The sequence below is a fragment of the Silene latifolia genome, chromosome Y (genome assembly GCF_048544455.1).
Source record: "Silene latifolia isolate original U9 population chromosome Y, ASM4854445v1, whole genome shotgun sequence".
In the NCBI taxonomy this organism is placed as follows: domain Eukaryota; kingdom Viridiplantae; phylum Streptophyta; class Magnoliopsida; order Caryophyllales; family Caryophyllaceae; genus Silene; species Silene latifolia.
In genome coordinates this window covers 205,166,973-205,173,927 of record NC_133538.1, presented here as the reverse complement: position 1 = coordinate 205,173,927, position 6,955 = coordinate 205,166,973, and the positions used below count along the sequence as shown (strand labels likewise).

The window sequence follows — 6,955 nt, the reverse complement described above, 5'->3', positions numbered from 1 at the left end:
CCTGTTTTGAAGTAGGACTTGGATTGTTGACATGGAGCACACCTCTTGATAACATCTTGGACATCCCCAAGCATCTTAGGCCAATAGAAATGCTCTTGGAGTATGTTATAGGTCTTTTGAATGCCAAAGTGCCCGGCAAGACCATTGGAGTGCGCCTCTCTTACTAACAAGCTATTATAGGGACTCTTTGGCACACACAAACGGTTTCCACGAAACAAGAACCCCTCTTGGACCAAGTAATGACCCCCTTTTGCTCGTCCATTTTGCAATGACCCCCACTCCTCCTTGAAATCTGGATCCTCTTTGTAAAACTCTTTCATGTGCTCAAATCCAAGCACTCTTTGTTCCATGTAACTCAACATAATGAACCTTCTTGATAGAGCATCCGCAACCACGTTATCCTTCCCTTCTATGTACTTTCTTGCAAAGTTGAATGATTGTAAGAACTCAACCCATTTGGCATGTCTATGGTTGAGCTTATGCTGCCCATTGATGTACTTAAGAGCCTCATGATCCGAATGAAGAACAAAGGGCCTTGGCTTGAGGTAATGGCTCCAATGAGTTAAGGCTCTCACAATGGCATAGAACTCTTTGTCATAAGTTGAGTAATTTAGCTTGGCACCACTCAATTTCTCACTAAAGTAGGCAATTGGCTTGTGCTCTTGAACAAGGACAGCCCCAATGCCAATGCCACTAGCATCACACTCAACTTCAAACAACTTATCAAAATTTGGTAAATCAAGAATAGGAGACTCACATAGCTTTTCCTTGATGGTGTTGAAGGAAGTTTCAGCTTTATCTCCCCATTTAAACTCCCCCTTCTTCATACATTCAGTTATAGGAGCCATGAGAGTGCTAAAATCCTTCATAAACCTCCTATAAAATGATGCTAACCCATGAAAGCTCCTCACATCCGTGATATTCCTAGGAATAGGCCATGACTTGATTGCTTTAACCTTCTCTTGATCAACCAATATGCCACGGTCAGAAATGATGAAACCCAAGAATTGGACTTCACTTTGCATAAAAGAACACTTCTCAAGCTTCCCATACAACTTGTGTTCCCTAAGAGTGTCAAACAATATTTGCAAATGATTGAGGTGCTCTTCTTTGTTAGGACTATACACTAAGATGTCATCAAAGTATACAACAACAAAGCTGCCCAAGTGAGGCCTAAGCACTTCATTCATAAGCCTCATGAAAGTGCTTGGTGCATTAGAAAGACCAAATGGCATGACAAGCCATTCATACAACCCATGCTTTATCTTGAATGCGGTTTTCCACTCATCTCCTTCTTGGATTCTCACTTGATGATAACCTTGCCTTAAATCAATCTTTGAAAACAGTTTGGCTCCACTAAGCTCATCTAGGATGTCATCAAGCCTTGGTATAGGAAACCTATACTTGATTGTTATGTTGTTGATGGCTCTACTATCGGTGCACATCCTCCATGACCCATCTTTCTTGGGCACAAGCAAGGCTGGAACGGCACAAGGGCTAAGGCTCTCCCTCACAAAACCCTTGCTCATAAGCTCTCCAATTTGTTGTTGCAATTCTTGGCTAGCTTTAGGATCACTTCTATAGGCTGCCTTGTTGGGTAGAGTAGCTCCCGGAATGAAATCAATTTGGTGTTCAATTCCTCTAAGAGGAGGCAAGCCACTAGGGAGCTCATTTGGAAACACATCACCATAGGTTTTGAGTAGACGTTGGACCTCACTAGGCAGCCCCTTCTCTTGTTCTCCCACCACTCCCTTGGCTATAAGCACATACACATCCCTATCCTCTTTTAACTCTTTCAACATTTCTGCCCCATTGATTAGTAACACTTCCTTAGATGGTTCAAGCATGGAAGGTGTTGGAATATGCTTGAGAACAGGTGGTAAAGGTGCTAGGATGACCTTTCTTGAGCCAAATTTGAAGGTGTAGGTGTTGTCTTTACCATGATGAACCGAGTCCCTATCAAACTCCCACGGTCTCCCAAGTAGCAAGTGACAAGCATCCATTGGAAGAACATCACAAAGAGCTTCATCTACATAGTTTTTGCCAATGGAAAAAGGAACCAAGCATTGCTTATCAACCCTCACTTCAGCCCCTTTGTTGAGCCACCTTAGCTTATAAGGACTAGGATGGTCTTGTGTAGGCAATGATAGCTTGTCAATGAGAGTACTAGAGGCAACATTGGTACAACTCCCTCCATCAATGACAAGATTACAAACCCTCCCTTTAATGGTGCACCTAGACCTGAAAATTTGTTGTCTTTGGTCCATTTCCAAGGGTTGGGGTTGCGTATGCATCACTCTCCAAGTAACCAAGCTAAGACCCGCATCCGGCATAACCACATCATCCTCTTCATGATCCGTTCCCTCCCTTTCCTCATCACACACAAGGATCTCATCATCACCCCAATGAACCACTTCAAAGCTACTAAGGGCTCTCTTGGTTGGGCATTCTTTGGCAAAGTGACCATAACCTTGGCATTGGTAACATTTTTTGAGAGGCATGGTCTTTTTTTGTGAGGTTTCGGCTGCTTTTCCCTTGTCAAGTATGGTGGTTTTGTTTTGAGAGGGTGGTTCATTAATTTTGAAACTGGTTACGGGTTTAAAGGTGGCTGTTTTGGTGGTTGGTTTGGTGGTTGTAGCCTTCCCTTTACCCATTTTCTCAACCCTTAAAGCCAAATTAACGGCTTCATCAAAGGACCATACTTGTTGCATTCTAACCCTATGAGCAATCTTGGTATCTAAACCTTCAACAAATCTAGAAATTTTCTGTTCCGGCTTCTCATTGAGTTCACATTGCAAAGTAAGTTGTTCAAAGTCTCTAAGATATGACTCAAGTGGTTGTTGGTCTTGTTTAAGTTGTGTGAGCTTAATGAAAATGTCTTGAGTGTACTCTTTAGGTATAAACTTCTCATTAAGCTTCTTTTTCAGTTTTAACCAAGACTTAATAGGTTCCTTACCATCCCTTCTTCTCGATTTTTAAGTTCTCATACCAAAGGGAAGCATAGCCTTTGAGTTTCAAGATTGCAACTTTAAAAGCTTTTCTATCAGAATAACCTTTAAACTCAAAGACTCTTTCAATGGTCCTAAACCAATCTAACAAATCCTCGGGGTTTAAACTACCATGAAAATCAGGAATTTCTACCTTTAAGTCTTTGTTGTGCTCTCCTTGAAATGCCTCGGCCATGGAGTCCTCTCGAATCAAAACTCCTCCTCCTCACGGCCACCATGAGCTCGTCCTCTTCCCATGAGGCCACGGCCTCTACCCCTGCCTCTAGGTGGTTGTCCTCCTCTTGGTGGTGGTGTTGGAATATTAGCCATGATAGCATTGAAAGAATCTAGCAACAAATCACATTTTTCAGAAAGTTGAGTAACTTGTGTTTCAATTCCAGCAATCCTTTCTTCACTCATGGTTGTTTTTTGTGTTTTTAATGTGGTTAGGGTATAATGAACTCATAAAGAAAGGATTTTGTTGTTAACCAAAGCTCTGATAACCAATTTGAACTAAAACTATCAGATTTGGAGTGATTTTTGACACGAAATTCCCAAGTGACAAACAAAGAAAACTCAGCTTGTTTAGGACTCAATGTATGACTTAATTCGAACACAAAGTAATGAATTAAGCCTAGGACTCGTCCAAGCACTTAGCAAAGGACTTATCCCACCTTCTAGCACTAAGCAAGGGAGTTTTATCAAGCACAAAGCAAATATAAAGAAGAAAGAAAGCAGGCTGCTTCTTAGGGTTTTTTCATTCAAAATAATCTGATTTTGTCTAAGGGTTGTGTTTGCTTTTATAGGATAAGCAAGACAATCCCCTCCCTTCATCTAAGATAGCATCCTATGGCCACAAAAGGAGCTGCTAATAACCACAAAACACGGCAGCCCAAGCCTTACAAGAAATCAGAAAATAAAAGGACATAAAGCATAAAAGATAGAAAGTAAACTAATAGTACAACAATCCCTTGTTTACTAGCTCAAGTCTTGTTTATGCACACTTGGACTCACTTGGAAGACTTTGGCAATGCTGCAAATACTCTCCTAAGGGCCCTTGAGCTATGTTTGATCAAAAGAGGAATGTTGATAGCGACATAATGCACAAAAATCTAAGCATGCTCCAGCCATGGTCCTTGTTGCACTCGGTTTTGTTTAGCTTGGCAACTCTTGATAGGAAAAGCTTTGGGATACAAGTTCCTACACAAAAACGTCCTAAACTCACCAAGGAATAGTCCCAAGCTGGAAAAAGGCACGACTTCTTAGACGGAATTCATGTTAGACCTCAATCTTGTGCAAGGTCCAAAACCGGGTTCTAAATGAGCATGCTCGGCTGAATTCTCTTCACATCCCCAACTTTTTACTCACCGAGTACGGCATAACACTCACACTAGCTCCTAGATCACATAAGACTTTGTTGATTGTGGTGTCGCCAATGGTACACGGTATTGAGAAGCTTCCCGGATCCTTTAGTTTTGGAGGTGAACTCCCTTGAAGTATTGCACTACTCATCTTAGTGAAGGCGATAGTCTCAAGTTTCCAGATCGAATTCTTTTTTGTGAGGATGTGTTTCATGTATTTCGCATAGGCCGGCACGTGATTGATTAATTCCGTGAAAGGAATTGAGACTTCCAAATTCTTCACAATTTCCATAAACTTTCCAAGTTGGTCATCAAATTTGGGCTTCGCTTGACGACTTGGAAAAGGAAGTCTAATCACAATGGGCTCCTTCTCCTTGGTCTTGTCTTAATTTTTCTTTGAAATTTCTTCTTTTGATGATTCTCCATCTTTGGAGTTTTGCACAATTTCTTCCTTATCACTAGCTTCCACAACTTCATCCTCAACTTGCTTCTTCGGTGCTTCATACCTTGTACCACTTCTCAAGTGAATGGCACTAACCGTTTCATGTCTTGGGGGATTACTTTGAGGTGGTAATTGCCCCTTTTGTCTTTGTGAGCTTGAAGCTGCTAGTTGAGTCAATTGTGTTTCCAACATCTTGGTGTGAGCTAGAATGTTGTTGATGGTGGTTTCCTTTGCTTGACTATAAAGCATTTGAGTTAAAAACTCTTGTTGATTCTTTTGCATTTGGAGGACCGCTTTTTGAACATCAAAACCTAGTCATTTTAGTGATTGTATGGATTTTGATTTTGGTAACCTTGGTTTTGGTTGAAAAAGGGTCTTTGATTTTGGTTTCTCATGGGAGGTGGGGTGTATGTTGTTTGAGGGTTTTGAACATTTTGGCTTTTGTATGAGAGATTTGGATGAAACTTGGTGTTTTCATTGTAATAGTTGGAATAAGGGGTACCACTCTTGTATGCTTGGAAAGCATTCACTTGTTCATTTGTTCCCCTACATTCACTTTGGTCATGTCCCAAAGTTCCACAATTCTCACATATCCCACTTGGGATTGATGAGGATGCGGTCATGGCATTAACATGATGCTTTGGTGATTTTGAGGCTTCTTCAAGTCTAGCCATAGCTTGTTCAAACTTCAAATTGATTGTGTCAATGTGAGCACTAAGTTAAGCACCCAATTGAGTAACGGAGTCCACTTCATGCCTTCCTCCTCTAGTAGCCTTGGGAGGTCTACTATATTGTGAGTTATGGACCGCCATTTCCTCAATCTTGTTCCATGTTTGATTGTCATCAACTTCGGTGAACATTCCATTTGATCCCATGTTGAGAATGTTCCTTGAATCTTCATATAAACCGTTCCAAAATTGTTGTACCAAGAACCACTCTCTAAGTCCATGGTGAGGACATGAGCGACAAATTCCCTTGAACCGCTCCCAAGCTTCATACAAAGATTCTTCATCCCTTTGCTTAAAACCCGTAATTTGAGCTCTTAGCATGTTAGTCTTTTCCGGTGGGTAGAACTTTTTGTAGAAAGCTAGAGCCAACTTCTTCCAAGAATCTATTCCGAGAGTGGCCTTATCAATGCCCTTCAACCATTGTTTCGCGGTGCCGATTAGAGAAAAAGGAAATAAGACCCATCAAATTTGGTCTTGAGTAACACCGGTTTGAGAAATCGCATCACAATAGTCACAAAAGGTTTCCATATGAGAATGAGGGTCTTCACTAGGCATCCCCCCAAATTGGCTCCTTTCGACTAATTGGATAAAGGCGGATTTGGCAATAAAATTTCCGGTCAAATGTTGTGGTGTGGGAGTACCATTTGGTAGGTTCTCCTCGGTGGGTACGGAATGTGATGAAAATTTAGGCATTGTAGGTTGATTTTGTGGGGTATTTTGTGTTGGATTCTCCTCACCTTCTCTTGCAAAAGGGTTGATGAACTCAATAGTTGGTTGAATATCCACTACCTCACTAATACCTCTCAAATTCCTCCTAGCAAATCTCCTATTGTTTGTCAAGGTCCTTTCAATTTCACGGTCAAAAGGTAACAAATCACCTTGTGACCTTCTAGACATGCAAAATATCAAACAACTCGAAAACAATTAGAACAAACCTTGAGGAGTTTTACTTCCCCAAGGCAAAGAAAGACACAACTAATAACAATATAAGAAAATCTAAATCAAGTTAACACCGTCCCCGGCAACGGCGCCATTTTTGATCGGTCCGTTTCGTGTTCACAATTTAATAGATGTTGTCGTTGGGTCACGTCCGAATCAAAACACAATTTATAGTTTCACAAACAACTCTACAATTATTAAAGAGGCAAGTAAAGGTCGGATCCCAAGGGACGGGAATTGAGATGAGATTTCTATTGTGTTGGAATATGTGTCCTCCGACAATAATGCGATCACGACTGTTGATCATGATGATCACATGTTTAAGTCTCATTATAAAGAATACAATTGGGAAGTAATATTTTACTGTCAACTGATCAACATATATCGGTAATGATTGGCTGACTAGAGTTTGACATTACTCGTCGTGCGACGGTGGTGATCGCTTGATCCCCTAGGTCATACCTATAGGGAAACACTCTTAATTGATCATTTAATTAA

The 6,955-nt window shown here is 41.0% G+C and overlaps 1 non-coding gene across 1 annotated transcript; it reads left to right on the top strand.

The window, feature by feature from the left end:
* Window positions 1–5,732: 5,732 nt before the first annotated feature.
* LOC141636907 (small nucleolar RNA R71) lies at window positions 5,733–5,839 on the top strand. Its single transcript, XR_012541474.1, has one exon. It is a non-coding gene; the product is annotated as a small nucleolar RNA R71 (small nucleolar RNA).
* The last annotated feature ends 1,116 nt before the right edge of the window (window positions 5,840–6,955 follow it).